The 24843-nt window shown below is 41.1% G+C and overlaps 1 protein-coding gene across 4 annotated transcripts in view; it reads right to left on the bottom strand.

The window, feature by feature from the left end:
* FYB1 (FYN binding protein 1) overlaps positions 1–24843 on the bottom strand; it is a 154293-nt gene that overhangs the window by 95908 nt on the left and 33542 nt on the right. The gene's annotated exons all lie outside the window — the stretch shown is intronic.

The raw sequence follows: 24843 nt of genomic DNA on the forward strand, positions 1-24843 counted from the left end.
TTTCTGACTTATTTATAAATATTGAGTTCAACTGGAACCAGATGAGCAGGCAGGCGTGTCTGGGGCTCTGAAGTCCAGAAGGGGTCTCGTTCCTTTTTATATCCCCACAACACCTGGACCAGAGCCTGGCACCTTCAGGCTTCTATTGCATATTTGGGGAAATAAAAGTTGGCACAGAACTGAATACTGTAAAGAACAATTTAAAAGAAATGGTGCCCTCAGCTGGAGTTTTCCTTTGTACCAAATGGCAGTGCCCCTGTGTTTGCAGGATGGGAGAAAGGGAATTCGGCACTAGAAGGAGAAAACCAGATGAGAGCAGCTCCTTTAACTTACTACCCTATCTCCAAGTTGCTGAGAACATCTTGTTTTCTACCTTGTCTTCCTTGAGTACTTTTTTTTTTTTAAATCCTCATGATTTCCTCCAATCCTCAAACAATTCCTAAAAGCAATAGGAAAGAAGATGGAAGGGGGAGTTTGGGTGTTGGGGGACGGAATGGGAGAAAATAGGTTCTTCCCTGAACCCTCCCAAGGAGATGACAGCAGCAGAGGACTCTGAACCTCAACACAAGATGCATAAAGACTTACTAATACAAAAAAAGAATTATTAATAAAAAAAGAATTATTAATACAGAAAAAAGAATTATTAATACAAAAATTTGCTCCTGGGGCACTTGTGTGGCTCAGTTGGTTAAGAGTCTGCCTTCAGTTCAGGTCATGATCCCAGGGTCCTGGGATGGAGTCTCGTGTTGGGCTCCCTGCTCAGCGGGGAGTCCGCTTTTCCCTCTCCCTCTGCTGCTCCCCTGGCTCGTGGTCATGCACACATGTGTGCGCTCTATCTCACGTAAATAAACAAATAAGTCTAAAAAAAAAAAAATTGTCCCTCCCTTCACACATGTAAGAAAATCTATCTCAGCGAAGAACTCTTTTATTCTGGATTTAGTCTGTATGTTGCAATTTATATTCTAGATTATAATAAGAGGCTACCTTGCCTCTTAGTGGTTAATTACAGAGACTAGGGTGTCAGACTGCCTGGGTTTGAATCTTACCAGGTGTTTAACCCAGGGCAGGGCATGAATTCTCTGGACCTTAGTTTGCTTACCTCTATCATAGGAATCATAAGACTGTGTCATGGGCTGTTAGGATGATGAAGCTAATCTCTGTCAGGTACTCTAAAAAGTGCTCTGAATGTAAGAGAGTTTCCTATTTTTATACAGCAAGAGAAGCTTGGGAATCATCTGGCCCTCTTCTCTCACTGCACTAGAGAGGAAATGGCAACCAAAGGGTTAAAGCAATATCCTACTTAGTTACAGCAACTTCTTGCCTTGGATTTCATGGGGAAAACCCATGAAACACACGAACTCATTCAAACTCTACATCCTGGTTTTAGTTTAGAAAATATGAAAGTGGTTGATTTAGAATTGGAATGTAAGTTTCTTAGTCGCCCACCCAGTTGCAGGAGGCAGGGCAGCATCATGGTTAATAACCCACACTCTAGAATTATCCACTTGGGTTCGAATCTTGACTTTGCCATTTATTGGCCATATGACCTACAAAGTTTCTTAACCTCCCTCAGACTCAGTTTTCTTCATCCGTAAAATGAGAATAATAACAGTATTATTTTTTATTTTTAGAACAGTTTTAGTGAAAAGATTGTACAGAGGGTTGTCCTATAGTTTGCCTCTAGTTTCCCCTTATTAACACTTGACATTAGTTTGTAGGACCTTTTTAACTTTTAATGATTTAAAGATTGGGCTTCTACTTATTCTTAAGAAGCAGTATTTTACATCTGGAAGACCTCAGAGTTCAGGATATTTTAAGTAAAATCAAACATTTCATCTCAAATTACTTAAGTTTCTTTTCCAAAGTCATTTGAAGCAATTCACTATTATTTCCATCTGTTATGTGCCTAGATAACGTTTAGTCCAAACTACCCCAACTCATTGCTCTGTAATTACACAGATGTAATTGTGTAATGCTCTTGATAGAGACAAATTTCCTTTAGCTCCCATATATTTTTCCTTCCTCAGATTTATGTTATATTTACTGCCAAAAACTCACCACATCTGCCACGTCCCCTAGGAAGATGGCTGCAAGCAAAAAGGGTTTTGCTACATCCTCTGTGTTTCTAGTTCATAACTCTAGATTCCAGGAAATCATTCTTTGCTTTTAGCAATATGAAGAGAATGGATCAAGTACATACTTCAACAAAGACTGAGATGACTTTTAGGAGAGACATCAAGAAACTGTACACATTAAGAAAATGTTTCTCTTTGTAGCAACTTGTCTACATAATTTCATACAGAATCTTAAAAACACCATGTGACTTTTGTTGATAACAGGGTTTTGTTTGGTTTTGGATTTATTTTTATAGTCCTTATACTTTTTTTCTTTTTTTAAAAAAGATGTTATTGATCTGAGAGAGAGAGAGTGAGCACCAGTTGGTGGAGGAGGAACAGAGGAAGAGGAAGAAGTAGACTCCCCGCTGAGCAGGGAGTCCAACATGGGACTCAATCCCAGACCCTGGGATCATGACCTGAACCGAAGGCAGACGCTTAACGACTGAGCCACCCAGGCATTCTGCAGTCCTCTTACTTTTAAATATATATTGAATATTAGATTAATCCCATGGTTCTCAATGAGAAGAACTTTGGGCAATGTCTGGAGAAATCTTTGATTGAAATGACAGACTGAGGGGCGCCTGGGTGGCTCAGTGGGTTAAGCCTCTGCCTTCAGCTCAGGTCATGATCCCAGGGTCCTGGGATGGAGCCCCACGTCGGGCTCTCTGCTCAGCAGGGAGTCAGCTTCTCCCTCTCCCTCTGCCTGCCTCTCCGCCTGCTTGTGATCTCTTTCTCTGTCAAATAAATAAATAAAATCTTTAAAAAAAAAAAAAAGAAATGACAGACTGATGGGGTGCTTGGGTGGCTGAGTGTTAAGCATTGGCCTTAGACTCAGGTCATGATCCCGGGGTCCTGGGATTGAGACCCACAACGGGCTCCGGTCTGCAGGAAGCCTGCTTTTCCCTCTCCTACTCCCTCTGCTTGTGTTGCCCCCTCTTGATGTCTCTCTGTCAAATAAATAAATAAAATCTTAAAAAAAAAGAAATGATGGAATGAAGGAGTGCTTTTGGCATCTAGTGTGTAGAGATCAGAGGTACTGCTGAACATCTCACAATGCACAGGACAGCTCCTCAACAAAGTATTATCAGTCCAAATAGTCCCAAAGCTGAGAAGCCCTGAGTTAATCTTATTACTCCTGGGTTATTAGAAACACCTTACCAGAAAGTCCACCTTTAATTTTTGTAATAGAATATAACCTAAGACCTATAAACAACTGTGTAAAAAAAGAAACAAAACCCCCAAATCCCTAAAAAATACAACCGTCTCAATTAGAGATTGTTTTCAAAGTTCCATATCTTTGAAAGTCTCATCTTTGTAAAGTTTCACTTATAAAGCTCAAAAGAAATAAAACAACGATGAATCATGGGTAACTAATAATTTCAAAATAACTGAAGCCTCCCTTTACTTCCGTAAGATGTATTTGTGTTACTTTTGTAATTAAAGCATGAAGAGAGCAAACCGCCTTTATGCATGCTGTCATTCTTCCCTATACAGAGCCCAGGGAAAAAGAGAAGAAAGTCATTTGCTCTTGATTTTATGTAATGCTTTTAATCATGAGGGAGACAGCAATGAATAAGAGTTTACCCACATTGTTTTGTTTCTTTCTTTTATCATTGATCAATTTTATTGTATGTGGATTTTCTTTCTTACTATGTTACTGATTCTTTTTTTTTATTGTTAAGTCATATTTTACCCATGACTTCTAGTCTTGAATTGATGGTTCTTCTCATAGAATAAAATGCCACCATTACCTGGGACAGGACTCCAGGTATGATGGCATCAGAGGATCAACATTCCAGGAAGCCAGCTCTAGGCCTACCCAAGGCTTCGGAGACTGTAGTCAGAGCGAATGGAAGAGGGAAGAAGGCAGCTGAGGACGGGGTGCCGCGTGAGAGAGCCCAGCTTCGACCAGGGCAACGGCTCATGTTGTTCCAGTGCATTCAGCAAAGGATTGATAAAATGGTATAATAAAAAGATGAAGAAGATAGAAAGTCTTTTCCTAAGCCAAATAAACTTTCCATCCTAGAGGTAGGAAGCAGGTTGGTGAACCTTTGTAACATGCTCAAGCAGTTCAAACCTTCATGGAGCAATCTACTCAACTTCACTAGTTTCTATGGCCTAGATTAAAGAAAATAACAGATACGGTCCCCATGACCAAGTTCCCCATCCCTTCTGAGTAGGCACTCACGTGCACATGCACAGGAGTGATAACTTTTCTTTTCGAAGAGACTTAATCTTCTCTATTCAGTAAGCTTGGAAAAGGGAACTGCTTTAATCTGAAAATAAGCTTTCTTAAAACTGTTTATTGTCAGAAATTACATAATAAAACCTTTCTCCTTGGTATTGGCTGTAAAGATAGAGTTAATAGAAGTTGCCTGGAAATATGGTACTTGGGACAACTTCTCACAAGATGGTAGATGGGAGGTTGGGCAAGAGAGAAGGAAAATGTGGTAACTTTTTGCAGCCCCGTTAACAACGTCTAAATATTTAGGTACTTAGTGGGTCATAATTTAAGTACTTATGGTGTATACTCTGTTTCCCCAAGGAGATGTAAAAGCAGGAACTTAGTTTTATTTTTCTTCCTCAAAAACAGCCCCCCTCTACCACCATGCATTCCTGCAAGCACTCCCTAATGCCTGGCTCATTTCTTTCCGTAATATTAATCACACTTACCACACTGGCTGATGGGCTGAATTTATTTGAATTTCAGCATGACTAAGCACGCAGATAGTTGGGGACAAGAGTGTTGAGGCCCAGTCATGAATCTATTTTTAAGAGCTCTCTGTCTACTAGAGTCTCTACCTCATTGCAAATCGGCTGTGGTACATTCCAGTTGGCTGAGCCTCTGAGGTTGGAGGCAGGACCAGGGCCCTCTTCAACAGGATGTGGGAACGTGCTTCTTACCGCAAATTGAGTTCTTGGGGCAAGATCAGGCTGCTGCAGACTGGGCAAGGGCACAGGGAGGAGGAGGAGTTGGTGGCGGAAGCAGTGGGGGGAAGTCCTTACATTTTTCTCAGTGACTTGTAAAGGTGGATCTGGAACTGCAGACAACCCCATCTACCCACCTTGTGTGGTGAGATGTAAATCTAGTCAGAAGAAGATACCTGGAGTGAGTGGAGTCTCTCTCTGGGGGCTGTGTTGTTTGACTCCCCTCAGCACAGGTGAACTTGGCCGTTGTCCTGCTGGGGGCTGGCCTAAGTACCCTAGCAGAAAACCTCTCTATCATCATTCCCTCTTCTATTACCTCAGGCACCTGTTGGTCTGGAGCCTGTCCTTGCTCCCCCTGTGTTCTCTCTTTTAGAGTGAATTGAAGAAGAGGAAGCAAGATATTCAGGAGCTGGTAAAACTCAGATGGTGATGGCCCATTTTCCACATTCTGTGTCATCTGGGACTCTCAAGGTGTATGGATCCATTGGGCTTTTGTGTATCTTCTGTCTTTATAGACCAGGCTTGAAAATCACCACCTTTCTACAAAGGAGAGTCTTCGAACCGCTTTCTGGTTATCCTACCAAATAGCTCCTACACCAACACCGTTTTGACTTTGTCACGGCTTCCGATGACTTACGCGAAACGTATCAGGAAGTTTAATAAGACTTCCCTATGTGTTTCTGAAATTTGCTCTGCTGTAAGTTTTTGACTCTTTGATGCCAATGGCATGGTGTCAGGAGGCAGAGAATAGAGAGTCTGATGCAGATAGTAGAGAACAACAAACAGTCCTAGAGCCATTTATTCTTAGTGAATTGTATAAAGTTTTTATAGCAGATTTAATTTACATTTGCTTATTGTGTAATTCACTTAGACTGAGTTAACTAAATATACCAAATTACAGAACAGTCTCTCAGGAATTTGACCAATGAACCTGTAGATAATTGAAGTGTTTTCATAGATATCTTACTAGTGACTTATTTGGATCTTAAGATAATATTTAAGTATTGACAATTATACAATGTAAGTCTTTTCATTTTTCCTGGGCCTCCTACTCTGTCATCTCAAAGAGATCTTAATTTCATCTATTACTTCTAGTGGTTATTCTTTTTTTTTTTTTTTTTTTTTTGATAAGCTTCACACTGAGACCTGACTTCATGATCCTGAGATGAAAACCTGAGCAGAGATAAGAGTCAGACACTTAACTGACTGAACCACCCTGGTGCCCCTGGTAATCCTATTTTTATGTATAGGTAGTATAAACCAGCTAAACCAAACTTACTTTGTTAAAAGCATATGAAATTTGAAGTAAAATCTCTTGATGGCTGAAAAAGATGTAGTTTGACATAGGAAAAAGAAAAGAGAAGTGTTCTGCTTCCTTTTTTCTCAACCTCCACTTTCTCCTCCAGCACCGACACAAACACACAGACACACACAGTCACAGGAGCCTAGACAGTGAGTTCCTTTTCTCTACTTGACCAGAAGTTAGAAACTGAAAGTATATGGCCACCATGGAGCGGGCTGGGATAGGGAGATGAGACCATCTGTGGGGTTTTCTAGAGATTTCCTTCCCAGCATGGGAAAGTTCTGTGAGAAGAGAACGGCTCGGAAGAGGAAGGCATTGGCAAGCGGATCAAGACAGGCTGCAGCAAAGGATCAAGAGTGTGAATGGAGAAAGTGAAACTAGATGGAAGAAGTGAAGGGTTATGGAAGATTCCTCAGAGCCCTCATTCTACAGAATATGGCAGCCTGAAACCCTGCCTCGTATGCCCCCTTCCATCCCTATTCCATCTCCCCTTTTGAACTATGAGGAAAATGCATCAGTATTTAGGAATCAGGAGTGAAGAGTGCAATCACCTCACACCTCTTACCTCATTTCTCTCTGATAAGTCACAGTAACAGAACTCTGCCATGAGATGAGCAATTTCTCTCACCTTTGTCACCGTGGAGCTCTTTAGAGCAGATTGCACCCTTTTTCATTAAAACTGTGATGCTCTCAATTTCAAGCTTTTTATGGTGTAGATCCTGCACTTAACACCAGTTAGCCTCTCCCCACCCTCATCCCCCATCTTCCCAGGGTGCTTCATGGCTTTAGCTGCTCTGGGTTTTCACTTCTCTCTTCCTTCATACATTATTTCATTTTCCATGCTAAAGTGCCAGTGGTTCTAGTATGTGGCACTTTGCCAATATTTAGTTTAAAATCTGTGCTTAATTAAGATCACTCATCTCGGGGTACAAATGACCTCAAACTACCCCCCCAACACACACACACAAACTGCACACTTGTATAATTAGCAAAAAATTCCAGAGTTTGGTATTTTATATCTGTTACTAATTCTATTATTAGAACTAATAGTCTTATTAAAAAAAGATTTTATTTATTTATTTGACGGGCAGAGAAAGTGAGCATGAGAGTGTATGTGCACACAAGCAGGGGGGAGGGGCAGAGGGAGAGGGAGAAGCAAGCTCCCTGCTGAGCAAGAAGCTCAATGCAGGGCTCTATCTCCAGAACCCTGGGATCATGACCTGAACTGAAGGCAGACGCTTAATCAACTGAGCCATCCAGGTGCCCCCTAATAATCTCATTTTAAAGCAAAATTTCACACATAATATCTTATTTAATCCTCCCAAAGCCTGGTTTATTCCTATTGTCAGTGAAGGATAAACTAAGTTCAAGCACATGATAGAAGAGAGCTAAATTGAGGTTTTCTAACTCTAAATCCCATGTTTACCACAATTCACCATAAGAATCATGACTTTCTTTCCTTCTGGTATGGTTACGATGTTGAGTTTGAATCCTCAGCTCACACAAGACAAATTTCTTATTCTGGTCCAAAATGTTCTCTACCTAACTTTAATGATCTAACCATGGCAGGCGATGCGTTAGAACTTTTTCTACCCACAGTCGTGATCAAAGCAGATCTGAGAGGAGCAAAGGAGACAAAGCAAGAGAGGGGACATAGAGCCCTAGACCAATATATCCATCAATTTTGTAACATCACAGGCAATCTGAAAAGGTTGAGAAGACAAACAATTCTGCTTGTGTTATTTTTGATATTTGGTCTGTGTGTGTGGGTGTGGAGGTGGTATGTTAAATAGAGGACTGTATTAGATCTCTTTTCCCTTTAAACAACTGCCCCCTAGAGTCAGTGAGATGAATCATCCATCTGGCCATTCAGGGGCCTGGGGCACCATTATGGCTCATTCATTGTTCCCCTGGGGTAGTGTTCATTATTCATCTGGCTGCTGAGAGAAGTTCAAGGGTGACCTGAAGGGAAGAAGGCTATGATTTGGGAAGGCCGATGGCAAATAAAAGATGGATAGCAAAGAATTCATATTAAATAACTCTTTCTGCTTAGATTAATAAAAGCAAAGCAAAGCAAAACAAAACAAAACCCAAGACCCAAAACCAAACCCATTAACATCTATGGTTCATTCAAAGAACAGAAATAAAAAATTAAACACACGAAATTCCCTTCTTGTTTTATAATTTTTAAAATAGTGTGGTTTTTCTGAAGAATAAAGAGACTACAGAGAGAGACATCTATTATTTTAAAATATGTGTTTCTTTTAATTAAAATATTTACTACCCATTAGGATGACTATTATTAAAAAAAAAAAAACAAAACACCAAATATCCACCAGAAAATAACAAATGTTGGCGAGAAATGTGGAGAAATCGAGCCTTTGTGCATTGCTGGTGAGCATGTAAAATAGCACAGCCACTGTGGAAAACAGTATGGTGTTTCCTCAGAAACCAATCCATCAATTCTACTTCTGGATATATACCCAAAAGAAGTGAAAGCAGGAATAGATATTTGTATACTCGTGTTCACAGTAGCATTATTCACAGTCATCAAAAACGGGAAACAACTCAAGTGTCAACAGTGGAGGAATGGATAAGGAAAGAGAGGTATATACACACCGTGGAATATTATTCTATCCTAAAAAGGAAGGAAATTCTGATTCATGCTACAATAAGGATGAGCCTTTTGGTCATTATGCTGACTGAAGTAAGCTAAAAGACACTTTTTGTGTGTCACAAAAAGACAAATATTGTATGACTCCACTTATCTGACATTTGTAGAGCAGTCAAATTCTTAAAGAGTGAAAGCAGGATGGTGGTGACCAGGGACCAAGGAGGCCACGGGGAGTTAGTGTTTAATGGGTACAGAATTTTAGTTGGGAGCGAATGAAAACACTCTGGAGATAGATGGTATTAATGGTTGTACAACAGAGTGAATGTACTTATGGCCACACTGTATGTTTAAAAGTGGTTAAAATGGCAAGTCTTATATCCTGTATATTTTACCACAAAAAAACAGTAAAATAGTTAAACAACATCTGAAAAAATGAGTAAATAAAAACTCTTTGTAAATAATACAGTTGCTTTGATACTGTTCCACAGTGAGATACTTTCTTTCTTTTTACTTAAGTTTTAGTGATCGGAAGAGGAAAATGGAAGTGACTCAGAATAGTGGAGGAAATGATCCTTCATCAAGATCAAGCTTATATGTATACATTCTAGGGTCCAGATGAAATTGTGTCTGATCGAGAATATTTAAAAAAAATTTAAAATACTTTAAATGACTTACATAGAAGTGTGGCAAAAATGTAACAAAGGACTGATGTCAAAGTTCTAATATAATAAATAAATATAAATAATATGTAAATAAAAACAATAAAAAACTACTTGAGAAATACAAGCGTACCTCACTGACCAAAGCCATTTTTTGATTGATAGGTTAAATAAAGGTGTTCTGGATGGTCTCCTCTGAGGTAGGACAGAAAAGCAGAGGATTAGAAGCACAGGTTATGATAAAATCACTTTGGGAATTTTTTTTCAAGCAGCACATGGTGTATAACCCATCCTATCCTGCTGTGTTCCTCTAAGGGGTTCTCTCTGGTGAATCACCAGCTCTGTCAGCTGTCAGGACAAATGGGAGTGTGTGGCATCCCATGACATATAGGGAAACCAAAATGATTAAAAACACTAATAATGAACTATTAGAAAGAGAACATAAACCCATTCACATTAAATTCCCATTAAGAACATAAGCCCATTCACAATAAAATAATTAAGAATAAGTTTAACCATATAAAGAGGTGAAACCTCTTTATATTGAAAAGTATGACAGTGGTGAAAGAAATTGAAGAAGAAACAAATAAATGAAAAGATATTCCATGTTCATGAATTGGAAGAACTAATATCATTAAAATGTCTATACTACTCAAAGCAATATACAGATTCAGTACAATCTCTATGAAGTTTCCAATGACTTTATTTTCTACAGAAATTGAACAAACAATGCTAAAATTTGTATGGAATCATAAAAAAAAAAATAGCCAAAGCTATTTTGAGAAAGAAGACATGTTACCTGGCTTCAAAGTGTATGATAAAGCTATAGTAATGAAAACAGTTTGGTATTGGCATAAAAACAGATACACAGAACAGAATAGAGAGCCCCAAAAGAACCCATGCATACATAGTAGGTTAATTTATGACTGAGGAGTCAAGAATATATCACAGAAAAAAAATAGTCTTTTTCACAGACCTGTACCCCTGGGGATAAAAATATATGTTTATAAAAAATAAAAAATTAAAAAAAATAGTCTTTTTCATAAATGGTGTTGGGAACATTGGATAGCCACATGCAAAAGAAAGAAACTGGACCACTATCTTACACCATACATAAAGATTAACTCAAAATGGATTGAAGACTTGAATGTAACACCTGAAAAAATAAAACTCCTAGAAGAAAACACACACAGTAAGACCCCCTTGACACAAGTCTTAGCAATGACTTTTGAATCTGACAACAAAGCAAAAGTAACAAAAGCAAAAATAAACAAATGGGACTCATCAAATTAAAAAGCTTCTAGAAGGGACACCATCAACAAAAAGAAAGAGCAACCTACTAAATGGGAGAAAATATTTGCAAGCCATACCTCTGACAAGAGGTTAATATTCAAAATATATAAAGAACTCATAGAACTCATACAACTCTATAGTGATAAACAAACACAAACAAACCAATTTAAAAACTGGGCAGAAGATCTGAACAGGTATTTTTCCAAAGAAGACATACAGATGGCCAATAGACACATGAAAAGATGCTCAACATTACTAATCATCAGGGAAATGCAAATTAAAAGGACAATGAGCTATTACTTCATACTTGTAAGAATGTCTATTATTAAAAAAAAAAAAAAACAAACCCAAACCACAAAGATAACAAGTGTTGGCAGGGAGGTAGAGAAAAGAGAACCTTTGTCCATTGTTGATGGGAATGCAAACTGGTGCAGCCACTATGGAAAATAGTCTGAAGTTTCCTCAGAAAATTAAAAACAGAACTACTGTGTAGTTCAGCAATTCTTTCTGGGTATTTACCTGAAGAATTGAAAACACTAACTTGAAAAGATACATACACCCTGATGATCTTTGCAGCATTGTTTATAATAGCCAAGATATGGAAGCAACTTAAGTGTCCAGTAGCTAAAAAGACCGTAGTGTATATAAACAGTGAAATAGTATTCAGCCACAAAAAAGAATGGTATTATGCTAAGGTATTATGCTAAGTCAAATAAGTTAGTCAGAGAAAGACAAATAGTATGTGATCTCTCTTATATGTGGAATCTAAAAATAAATAAAGTAAAAAGACCAAGCTTATCGATACAGAGACTAGATTGTGGTTGCTAGACGTGAGGGTTAGGGGTTTGGGAGAAATGAGTGAATGTTTTGGTTTTGGTTTTCTTTAGTTTAAATAAATTGAATTAAAAACAAACAAACAAACAAACACGCCCAGACAAGGGAATGGCACAGGTCTCCCACTCCACAACAAGGTAACTCCCACCACACATAGAATGTATTTTGATCATTTCTAAGACTCTCAAAGCTCATCCTTAACCACCCGTACAAAGAATCATCTGTGAGACAAACAATCCAATGAAAAGTAAAATGAAGCTGAAGGGAAGGAAGCTGAAAAAGAGAAAAAATCCATCGGGATCCTGGATCCCTTCTGCTCTTATCCTCCTATCTTCACTGATTAACTCCGCCTAAAAGAATTGCAGAGATTTATTGGCAAGGTTGAGGAAAGTTTCGGGGTGTACCCTGATTCAGCGTGGGTAAGTGGGATTAGGGCACAGATCTTGGCTGCTTGTCTTTCTTAAATTTCCTCTCTATCATCTACAACTGCTATAGTATGTTGAAAGATAACTCGCTCTCCCCCTCAAAAAAAAAAAAAAAAGTTCACGACTCAGAACAGGTGAATGTGATCTTCTTTGGGAAAAGAGTTTTGTGGATATAATTAAGGATCATCTGAAGCAATCTTCCCAGATTACCCAGGTGGCACTAAATCCAGCGACAAGGGGGCTCCTAAAACACGGAAGGGAGAAAGATAAGAGAGGAGGAGGAGGCCCTGTGAAGACAAAGACAGAGATTGGAGAGATGTAGACACAGAATGCCTGGACCCATCAGAAGCTGGAAGAGGCAAGGAACCGAGACTCCCCCGGGGCCTTTGGAGGGAGGATGGCCTGGTTAAACCCTTGATTTTAGAATTCTGGCCTCTAGAACTGTGAAAGAATACATTTCTGTTGTAGGTCACTTCATGCGTGACAATTTGTTGCAGGAGCCACAGGAAACTAACATGCTCACCTTCACGAAAGTCCAAAACACTTTCGTGCTGTTTTTCTGTGAATGTCTAAGTGCCTCCATGGATGAAGTTCACGAGGAAGGCCACCAAGTCTTGTTGCATGATTCGCTTTTCTCCCCCACTATTTGTTATCCCCCGCAGGGCAGGCAGTCCTGCTGGGATTGTCCCTGGCATGGAAAGACAGAGGGGGATTGAATTCCATATAGCGAGTGGTAAGAGGTAGTGGCTTTTAACCAGCTCCTGGAAGCAAGGTTAAGGCACTATGTGGACCAACATCCACAGCGTGGACCCAGAAATATTTGAATTTATATACTCAATGGGTTTGCCTGTTTCTTGTCCATATAAGGAGATGAGCTAGCAGAAGTAGAAAAACAGAAGAAACCCCGAACTCTCCAAATCTAGGAGAGAAACCTCCCACCAGCTTCTGAGGAGGTAATTTCACTTTCTAAACCTTCCCATCGGACTTTCCTCTCTGCCCAAACACATACATATTTGGTGCATTCCTAGTGGTTGGATGCAGAAACGGTTCCAACCTCCACCTCTTGGCACTCAGCTGCTGTAGACATGAAGGCTTGGGACATATTTGACCCTTTGCTTTGATAAATTAAAATGGGTTAAGCAATTGCTTGCACTTAGCTTTCAGACCACTAGGTGTCAGTGTGGCTGCTCCATGAGGCGGCCCTAAGTTTCAAGAGGGAATTTTCCCCAGAAACCAGCTTTAGTGAGCTCTCAGACTGAGAAGGGTCCTCTGGAACTGGGGAGCATATAAAACCCCTGTTAGTTAAATGGATGGAAATGACAAGCAGGCAGCATGAATATGAGCCTTTAAAATAACCCCCCAAGAGAAATGGAATCCTTCCCAGGCTTTTCTTTTTAAAACAGAAGGCTAACTTCTCCCAGCGGCAGTCTCTTGAATTTGCTGGGCTTCCTTTGATATTCCTGATCATTTTTAGTGGAGGATTTTTAAAGATGTGATTTTATTGGAAAGAACAATGTCTTCCTTTTGTCCCTCATCTTTCATTTATTCTTAATTTTTGAGGTATTATAATATTTGAAGTTTGTGCCTTGCCTGTATATGCACGTTTGCCTACCTAAAGCCTCTCCTGACAGCCTTGCAGCTTGGGCAGAGAAGCCACAGCCATGACTTTGCCTTGTGTTCATAAACCCAACTATTTTTTCTACATGGGATAATCTCTACCTAATGCCAAAACATTTAAAGTGGCAAATATTAACGATCTATGATTATGTATTAGTACACAGAAATTCATATAACTTTATACTCACAATAGCTCTCTGAGGTAAGTACTACTATTACCTTTATTTTTTGGAGGAGGAAACTGAGGCACAGAGCGGTTATGCGGCTCTCCCAAAGTCCCACAGCTGCTAGGCGGCCACGCAAGAGGCCCACACTCTTCCCTGAATTACCTCATTATAACTTTAAAAGGTGGGCGGAGCGAGCTGTGTGGGGAGGGGAGGCCTAATGAATTCTTCAGAGGCAGAAATGCATACGTGAAGGCCCAAGGCTCCAATCAAATTTTGTTTTAAGTTACTGTGCCTGTGAACGATTTCCTCAGATCACTCGAAGCCCTTTGTCATCGTTTGTCCCCGTTTGTCAGGATTCCTTCTGAGAAGGCAGGGCTGATGGCCGAGTGGCTTCCTGTCCCTGGCCTGTGCAGAAAGTTCACACAAATCCCTACCCCCGCCAGATCTTAAGGTTCGGGGTGGGGGGGTGGGGAATGGAAATTTGCTTTTCCTCATCAAAAGGAGGAGCACACGCTTGTCAGCAACCAGGATGGAAGAAATCACCTGTGCCCAGTAGCACCACGTTTCTGGTTCTGTGGCAAGACCTCACTGAATACCAGCGACACCAGAGGTTGGAACAGGAACATGTGACAGGCCCTATCCTGTTACGAAACAGTGAGTGACAGACACACTTTTATCGGCTTATCACCCCTCTGGCTGCTGCGTTGGCCTGTCGGATGTCCACCTCTTCTGCCATTTTCCAGCACAACCTGCGCGTAGGTGTTTCAGCAAGCAGGTCTGTGCTGCCAGCATTTGGAGGCTGCACCTTTTCCTGCTGTAAAAAGTTACACATTTACGTGAAAGCAGCTGTTAGCTGACTCCTGCAGAATGAAATGGGAGGATGCCCCCGTTTAGTGAGTCTTCCCGGGGCCGGGGGCTCCGGCCTCACTTTTGGCTGTCGTGTCTGCTCAGCCTGCAGAGTCCAAGAGCTGTGGCACTTTCAGACTCAGGGCAGGGGGATGTCCAGGGGAGTGGTTGAGGGAACCTCCCCTCCCTCCCCACCCTGGGCTGATTGACCCAAGAGCTCCATTATGCCCTCAGGATATTGAGTAAGAAGGGGGAGAATAAGGGGAACTAAGAAGTGCCTGTTCAGCCTGGACATTTCTGCTGACATTCCCACCAAGCATATGACATTTATGAAGGCCAAATGCAAATGAGGTTCTCAGGCCTGCCCTCGACCCGGGCACACAAGGGGAGGAGCCTAAGAAGGCTTTGGTTCTGTAATCTGCCTGCACACCTGGGGCTGCCCACCTGCGGTCGGTTTGGGAGCTCCACTCCAAGGTGTGGGCTGTTTGGGACCTAATCCCATCTGCTGCTTGGAGGTGAACTGGGTGCTGTGCTCTGTGAGCTGATGGACGCGCAGGTGGCAGAAAGCCAGGTGGTTTCGGGCTTGTCTGCTGTTGCTGAATCTTTTCTTCAAACTCTGGAAAAACTGGAGTATTGAAATTATGATCTAGGGTGAGAGACGACCCTTGGGACTAAATTGTCGTTAAATTAAACTCCCTTATCTTCCTTCAGCCAACCCATCAATCAATCCAACCACCCATCAGTCATAAACAGTGCACACCTACCCCAGGAGCTGTGCCCTGTGCTGAGACTAGAATCGTGAACAAGTCAAGGTTCTCCTTAGTGTTTATAACCTTGTAGTGGTTGTGTCAGACACGGCTGTTTTCCTCCCAGAATTGACTTTGTTCTCTTCTTTCACAGGAAGGATGGATAAACCAACACCCTTGTGCAACCTCTGGTCTATGGCTCGTCTTGCACAGCCTTTAAGCTAAGAATGGTTTTCACGTTTTTAAAGAGATGCTAAAACAACCACAAATGAACAGAAACAAGGAACAAGCACAACAGCACATGACCAAGACCGTATGTAACCTAAAATATTTACTATCTGGTTCTTTGCAGAAGAAGTTTGCCAATGTCTGGTTTATAGGAAGAGAAATCTTGTGTTTTTAGCCAGGCGTGCGACTACACAGAAGAGAACATTTTCTAGCCCCTCTGGCCACTAGCTGTGGTCTTATGGTGAAGATTTGGCCAATGGGATCAAAGCACAAGAGATTTGTGTGACTCCTGGGTCATGCCCTGGACCTGGGTCCTGGCCTGCTTTCCTCTCTGTGCTGGCTGTGATACTGAGGGGACCTGAGCCGCTGGGTTTCACTGATGACTAGGGGAATGCTTAGGGATGGCAGAGTCAGAAGACAGAAGGAGCCTGGGTTCTAGCACCAGGGAATAACTCTTCTGTCCTTGGATTTTGCTGGATGGTTATGAGGGATGGAAAGGAAGAAAGAGAAGAAATATTAGCTTTTTAAAGCCAATCTTATGTTTGTTTCTCCTCTTTCCAACAAACCTCCCTCTGATGCCAAAGAAAAAAAATCTCAAACCCAGAAGATGCCTTCATGAAATGTGGCTTCTCTCTTCTTATTTACCTTGGTAACTCCTGTTCGAGTCCCAAAGCACAATGTAGATGTCATCTCCTTCTGAACCCAGTCCCTCAAGATGGGGCAAGATGTCTTTGCTCTGGCTTCGGAGGTACCTTTTAACTGCTGGAGACAAGTCTGTTTCTCCCACTAGAACGTGAACTCTTTAAGGGTGGGGACTATGGCTTCTTTGTCTTAGAGCCATAGTTCCTAGTACAATGCCTGGCACACAGAAGGCACTTTATAAACATTGTTGGCATTGTTGGGTGAATTAATTTATTATAGGCCAAGGGCAGCTTCCTGGTTTATGGGACAGTTTTTTTTTTTTTTTTTTTAATTTTACACACTTTTTTCCCCCGGAAAAGGTAAATCCAGCAATTTACATCTCTGAGGGATAGAAATAAATTTTGGTATCCAAAATGGTAGGAAAGAAATGTACACATTTACAAAGATTATATTAAAAAATTTGAGTGTTTAGGGGCGCCTGGGTGGCTCAGTGGGTTAAGTCGCTGCCTTCAGCTCAGGTCATGATCTCAGGGTCCTGGGATCGAGTCCCGCATAGGGCTCTCTGCTCAGCGGGAAGCCTGCTTCCTCCTCTCTCTCTCTCTGCCTGCCTCTCTGTCTACTTGTGATCTCTCTCTGTCGAATAAATAAATAAAATCTTTAAAAAAAAAATTTGAGTGTTTAAATCAAGTGGTAGCTATGCTTGCTGATAGGATCTGAAAAGTTGACAAATTTAACAAAAGTAAGTAAAAAGCTATGAGATAAGTTCAGTAACATAAGGAAATGTTCCTGAAATAAATGAAAATGTAGATACTCACCCAAATCTACCTTATATTGAGCTGATCTTATTATGACATAGTAATAAAACTAATTTTTTCTATTTTTATAATTCCTTACAAAGGATGAAATATACAATAATTTATTATTTGAAGATAAGATAATGATGATAAAAACCCGATTTGGTTCTCCCCATGCTCCCCTATGTTATGTGGCTTATAATCAATGAATGCAAAAGTTAAGGCATTGTTTCTGGCATAAGCTTATTTCACTGTACACTCTGAGTAGTTGTAGAGCAGCAGATTAATGTAGGATTTGAAAGTCACTGAATAGCGATAGTATTTTTCCCCCCTTCATTTAGAGGAAAGAATACAAAACACAAGAGTCATTTTTTTCTCCACATAAAATCCCTCCTGAGATGGTGTTAACAGAAGGTGGAATTGGGAAGAATGACTTGCATTGTATTTTTTGAGGACAATAATGTAATATCAGGTTATTAGGCAGGCACCTACTTTTCATTATTTTTATAGCTCTTCACCAAAGCTTTTTATAAATTATGAGGAAACCTGAGCAATTACATAAAATAAAGTCGCTCTTATGGGACATCTGCTGCAGAATTCTACCTAACACCTCGATGCTTCTGGATATTTTATGAAATATTGAGGACTCTCCCTTCCCCCAGCAAGAGCAAGTCTAAGAAAATGATGAAGGTCTCGATGAATAGCTCATTCTTTGTGGACTTGAATCTTGGGCTTTTTCTTCCTCATCATGGGCAGCTCTATTGTGCAATGCAAAGGAACAAAATGCCACAGGGTGAAAAGCAGTGAGCCGGGGGGTTGTAGTGAGGATGGAGGAAGTCGGCTCTCTCGGCCTATCGCTACCTGTGTCCATACCTATTTAGGATATCAGAATTCCTGTCTTTACAACCCAGGCAGATTCTCCTCCTATCCCTATCTCACCCCATCCTCGCCTTGACCTCAGGTGGAGAAACCTTGCCTTACTGCTGTCTGTTCGATATCATTACTACCTGCCGCGTGGCCCTGTTTATACTTATGGCTGTCAACAAGCTCACTTTTCTGTTCTCTAAATTGAATGTTGCACTTATTGTTCTTTGCACTTTAGCAATGACCACATTGATCTCCTCTCAGTTTAAAAAAAAAAAAAATGGCAGCTGATGTTCTAGTTCTAGCAGGTAGAGACATGAGGCCAGTGGCCAGTTGAGCCTCCCTTCAAGGACAGGTGGTCTGGTTCTCGGGGCTACGCCAGCTCCGCTGTGCCCTTCAAAGTCCCCAGTGACTTGTTCAGAAAACAGATCATGAATGCTTTTGCGAGGAAAAATGATTCGGCTTCAAGTTCGGGTTTCGCACCATCCTGCTGGCTTCCCTTCCCGTGCGGGTGTGGGGGTGGTGTGAAGACAGATCAGGCAGGCTTCCCCCTTCTGCTTACTCAGCAAGGGAGAGCATTTGGCAGGAGACGCCAAGCTTTGCCCGTGCTCCGGACCGGGGAGCAGTGGATAAAGCCAAGATGAATCCACACTCTCCCGAAGCTCGCCATCGCTCTGCGGACAAACGTCCAGTTGTCAGGAGCGAAGCTGCTCACAGCCTGGTCGCAGGTTATGCAAAGTGTGTCATCTGAGCGTGATTCACTCTCTGCTGTCAAAACTACCCAGTGGCCAGGCAGGCTGGAGACTGGGATGGGAATGGATCATGGCGAGAGAACCCAAAAAACAGGTTCTGCTTATTTTCTTTTGCTTTAAACAGCTACATCTTCTCCCCCCCCCCCCCCCATCACTCCTACCCACAAATCAGAGAAACATTGCAACCTACAAGGGGCAGGACAGGCTCTGGGTTCATGTGTTTAAAACAAAACGAAACAGAACAAAACAAGGTGGTTTTTCTCTTCTTTCCTCCACCCCATCTCCTCCTGACCCCACCCTCCTTCCTCCAACCTGCTCGTTCCTTTTGCTCCTCAGGAAAGCAGAAAACTAGCTGATTGACACAAAAAAATTTTTCCAACTCTCAGCATCTTACATTCTACAAATGCACTCAAGGTAACAAAAGGTACAAAAGGTACAAGGACTTGAACAACTTCTAGGGGTTCTGCTCTGTGGGGTTTTCTTAGCTGGGACGCCCTTTTGAAAGAGGTGGGCAATCTTCGAGAAGTGGGCGGGCATGCAAGACCTGTACCCGTTTCTCCCCTTCTCCTTCTGGAGGCTCTCCTTGCTCGAGTTTTTGTCATGCAGAAGAGCAGTCACTCCAGATCCTTGATTGTGTGTAGCAAGCAGTAAAACATATTCGAACATGCACCCCTAATATGGGGATATCTTTTAGTGAATCTTATCTACCTATCTATCCCTCTGTGCACACACATGTATTACTTCACAAATATTCTTTATCCATTATAAAATGTAAAAAAATTAGAAAAGACGAGAATTTAAAAATATAATCTTTCTAACAGCCTCCCTTCTGTTGTATTCATTCTACTTTTGGAAAGAGTGCTATTGGAAAGAGTGAAGAGAGAAAACCAACACTAGAAGTAGGCAAAGGGCATAGGGAAGTCAACAAAACCATGGTGTTCCCTACTGGCTGGTCCCACCCATTCAAGTGGGCTTAAAGTTCCGCCTTTCTCATGCAAGTGCCCCCAAGCCTTCTGTACGGTCTAAAGCCTGTCTCCCCACACCGATCTGCCCTACCTGCTTCATCTCTACTGGGTCCGCCTGCATGTTTACTTCCGAGGTTATTTTCACCTGAATGAAAATAATTCAGGTTATTCTTCACCTGAATGTCCCGCAGGCACTGCAGACACTCATTCACACGAAGCTGAATGGTGAGCTGAGAAGCAGCTTTAGACTCGCTTCTCTGACTCCTATATTCACATCTGCTAGGATGTGTCCTGCTGCTTCTCTGTCTCAAGGGCCTTTTGAACCTCACTTACCCATCCTCCCCTGTGCTCCGCCTTCATCACTTCTGGCCTCTTTAACTGCAGTGACTCCTTATTAAATTGTTCTGCCTCTAATCCTTTCTTCCCAGGGCTATCGAGCATGTGCTTCCTATGATCAACTTGCTCATGTCTCCCAAAAGCCTTTCAAGTGGCTCTTTAACCCTTCCCGAAACAAAGATTGAAATTCCTTCACATGGCATCTGAGGCTTTCCTCCCTCAGTCGTGGCCACATCGCATCCCCAGTTGGATGAGGCATAGTTTCTGCGATTCTCATTTCCATACCTTCTGCCCCTTCTTCTTCTTCACGTGGGATGACTCAATCTTCTTTAAACTCCACTCAGGGGTTACCTCCCCTCCAGAACCTTCTCCAACCCTCCCTTTGAGCCATTCAGAGTACTCATTGCAACAGGTGATAACATGTAATATTCTGGTCTATTTGAACCTACCCAATTCGTAATTTATCTGAGTCTTTAGAATAGTCATCCTCAAAGATCAATGTTCTGAGGAATAAGTGGAGATATTTTTAAAAGCATGATTCCAGACTGAGGCAGTTTAGGGTAGAACCCAGCAATTGTGCTCTGTAGCCCCTTCCTTTCCCAAGTGATTCTCATCTAATTCATCCTTAGAGTTTAGCAGTGTCAGAGCGTAGGCCTAGCAATAAATAGCAATGAAAGAAGGAATTCTCTTTCTGTCTCATCTTTCCATCCCTACTAATCAAATGCACTAATACGAGCTGAGGCAAAGACTATACTGATTATTAATTATGTTTTTAGTAGTGGAACTTTGGATGGACCACACGTGTATGCAGAAATACACCTCACAGCATGAATCTAGTCTGTGGACCTGCTTTTGTTGTCTATGTGTACAAGGGTGTGTACACACACCTACACAAATTTATATAAATCATATTTATTAGCAACAGTTAAAAATGGTTTTGAGAAAGGAACTCTTCCAGATTAAAAGATGCCAAAAGGACATAATGAAATGCAATACGTATAGCTTGATTGGATCCTGGATTGAACAACAAAAAATTATCCAATAATTTTGGGACAATTGGGGAAATTTTAATAGGGGCAACTCAATGATGAAGGTATTTTTACTTTTCTTAGGTGTGATAATGGTATTGTGGTTAAAATGGAGACTGCCCACATTTTTAGAAGACACACGCTTACATTTTTAGGGATTGATTGTCATATTTGTACAACTTACTTTCACATGGTTCAGAAAATCATTTATATATGTACATATAATGTGGCCAAGTGATAACAATTTGGTGAATGTCACTGGAAGAGAATATAGTTATTTGCTGTATTACTGCTTAATCTTTTCTGTAGATTTAAAACTTTATTTAAAAAATGGGGAAATGAAAAACTAGAGTGATTTCACGTAAACATTCGGATCTGTGGCTTTCTTTGAAAAGTCTGATTTCTCAGTGCAACAATTAGCTGGAATTTCATCTGGCCTCCATAATTTGCTATAACTACTTGGCTCATTGAAATCACCTGCCTGGACCCACAAAGCATTCAATCTGCAACCCAAGAGCCCTTGAATTTCTGCTGGATTCTCTTCATAGGTTTGTTTCTCTCTGTCTGCCTGTCTCTCTTTTTTAGTATTGTTTTTCTTGAATCCAGCAAGACTGACCTAAAGTGCCTTTTTCTGGGGAAGGCCTTTCATCTCGAGAAGTCCACACAGGAACCAGAAAACAGAAGTCTTGAGCTAGCCATGCAGGCTATGCCTGCCCTTGACCCACACGCCAAACCTAGTGCATCTCTTCTAGCAACCGTAACCAGATCTGGACAAGGTGAAAGTAATAGTCAGTGTCAATGAGTAACTCTTAACTGGAATGGTCATTAGCTCCACCTTCTAGGGCTTGGGATCCTGATCACGCAGGTCAGGATGTGCAGAACTGACCTTTGCTGGGACACAAAAAAGCAACCTCAGAAGAAACACAGTGAAATCATGATAGAGACTGTTTTTGGTAAGCCATGGCAGGAGAGTGGGAATGATCACTGATTTCAACTTTGTATCTATGCTTTATTCATTTCATATTAGAAGACATTTCAAATAGGACAAAATTCTTGGTGATGGACCATTGTTGATTGTTACATATTTCTTTGTGCTTTTAAAAAATACTTTAAAAATTTCTCAAAAATAACAAATCTAAATACTGCTTCTGCCTCAAAAAGGATAGAAAGATCTCCACAAGGGCTCCGTGCCTCAGACATGCCACCTTTGGGATGTATTGTGACCTCCAGCAACATGCTGCCAGCCTCCATCAAGAACCGAAGAAACAGGAAGAAGAATCACAAGGCTCTACTTTTCTTTAATGGTAAGAGCCACAGATTTTAACTTTAAATCACCAGGGTAAACATTTTTTGATGTGGTATTTCCCCTTAATTCCCCAGAAGCTAAAAAAAGAGGCTAACAAAGGAAAATACAAGACAAAAAAATGTCTGAGTTCTTTTTTATATATGATATAATTTCCCTTCTCTCCCCCTCTCTCTGTCCCTCTCTCTCTCTCTCTTCCTTTTTTGACTCTGGAAGCTAATAAAGCAAGATCCCTCACTTATGATGTAATCTTCTCTCTCTCTCTCTCTCTCTTTTTATTTTGGAAGCTAATAAAATCTAAAAACATGCAGTATTACAATGGATGACTCCTTTGGGGTTCAGTTAAATAGAGCCTTTTCTCACTGTAAAATTAGAATGGGTCTTTCTATCCATTCTAACCTCAACAACACATGCAAATAAAATGGGATGGTATAGGGGCTTTCTCTTGTGGTGGCAACATGCAGAGAGTCTCATTTCTCTGTAAGACAGGGTATGGCTGCATACTAGGACTGGGGTCAGTCCTGACCCAAGTCCCACCTCATGGGCTGAGCTGGGGCTGGGCTGGGGATTCCAGGAATGGTGAAATGAGTCTTTTAGAGGACAGGGGCTGATACTGTCTTACTAAAGGAAAGACTTGAAACCCTAGAAGTACTAAGGACCTTCCTGGGTTGGTATTCAGTTCATATATCATCCTTCAAGTTGATAAATGGAGACAACTGGTTGTCTGTGCATAAGGCTAAGCTAATTTGTCCCACAGGCCCACTGTCTGTAGTGCAAAGGGAGAAAATCTGAGAAGAGGTCAGTTTTCACCCAGAACCAAATGAGCAATGAACAACTCCCCTGAGCTGTGTCAGTTTGCAGGTGATCTAAGCCGAAAGAGTTAGAGCTCTAAGCCCCTTTAAATCTGACCAAGAGGGAGGAGTTTGGGGTATGTCCTTGGATATTCACTTTTCATATTTATATATGCCGTAACTTAGGGATATAATTTGACCTGCTCTATAAAATTAATAATTACAGCTACCTTTTGTTGGGGGAATTAACATATTCCAGGTAAGGCACCCAGGACTTTATGTATATTATTAAATTTAGTCCTTACATAATTATTATGTCCATTTTATAGATAAAGACACCCAGGTTTAGAAAGGTAAAATGAGTAACCTAAGGGCTGAAGAGGCCCTTAAATTTAAGTTCATGTAATGGTCCAAATCCACTTTCTTAAATATACCCTGTGGCTCTCAAATGTGGCTTTACAATAGAATAATCTAGGGTACTTTTAGCAAATGATGATGGTTAGGCCCATGTGGTCCAGTTAAAACACAGTAGTTGGGTGAGGTGCCTGAATATCTGATGTCTTTGAAGGCTTTAAATAATTCTAACGGTCAATCAAGATCAAGAATCTCTAAATCACTTTATACTCCTTCTAATGTAACCTAGACCATCCTATAGTGTGGTAGGCAAAATAATGACCATCCCTCCAAAGATGTACACTTCCTAATCCCTCAAACATGAATATGCCACCTCGTATGACAAAGGGGACTTTGCAGGAAAGTAATTAAGTCAAGGATCTTGAAATGAGGAGACTATTTTAGATTATCCAGGTGGGCCCAAGGTACCATAAAGGTCTGATGGTCTGATGACAGAAAAAGGGAGGCAGGAATATCAATACCAGAGTGAACCAGCCTGAGAAAGATTCCATTAGCTATTCTGGCTGTTAAGATAGAAGGAGACCATAAGCCAAGGAATACAGGCAGTCTTTAGAAGCTGGAAGAGGCAAAGAAATGAATTCTCCACAAGAGTTCCAGAAGGATCCCAGCACAGATGGAACCTTGATTTGACTCAAGGAGACCCATTTTAGACTTCTGACCTATAAAATTATAAGATAATAGATTTGTGTTGCTTTAAACCATGAAATCTGGCCTTTTGCTTATACCATAAATGATACAGTTGTATATAAGGTGATTTTACTTATGCTTGAGAGCTTGAGAGCTATCTATTCAGCTGTCTGGATCTATCCACTTGCCTGCCCATCTATCCACCCATCTACCCATCTATCCAGAAAACATTTGCCGAAATCTGCTAACGGTGTGAAGCATGGATTGTCTTCTCTGTTTCATTGATGGGCAAACACAACAAAATTAAGAGCTAAGGCGAGATTTGATTCCCAATCTTTAGATCCCTAAATTGACTTTTTTTTTTCTTTATTCTGTATCATGTTAGTTTTGGGTCTCTAATGGTTAGAATCCCAGGCCCTGTGGGTAGGGATTAAGATATTGCTATAGCTGACCCATACCCATAGTATTTTAGTGTATGTAGAATTTGGTGGCGTTCTTGAAGGCATGAAGTTGGTGAAGTGGGTTTGCCCTCTAGAGCTGAATGTCTGAG

The sequence above is a fragment of the Mustela lutreola genome, chromosome 5 (genome assembly GCF_030435805.1).
Source record: "Mustela lutreola isolate mMusLut2 chromosome 5, mMusLut2.pri, whole genome shotgun sequence".
Lineage (NCBI taxonomy): Eukaryota > Metazoa > Chordata > Mammalia > Carnivora > Mustelidae > Mustela > Mustela lutreola.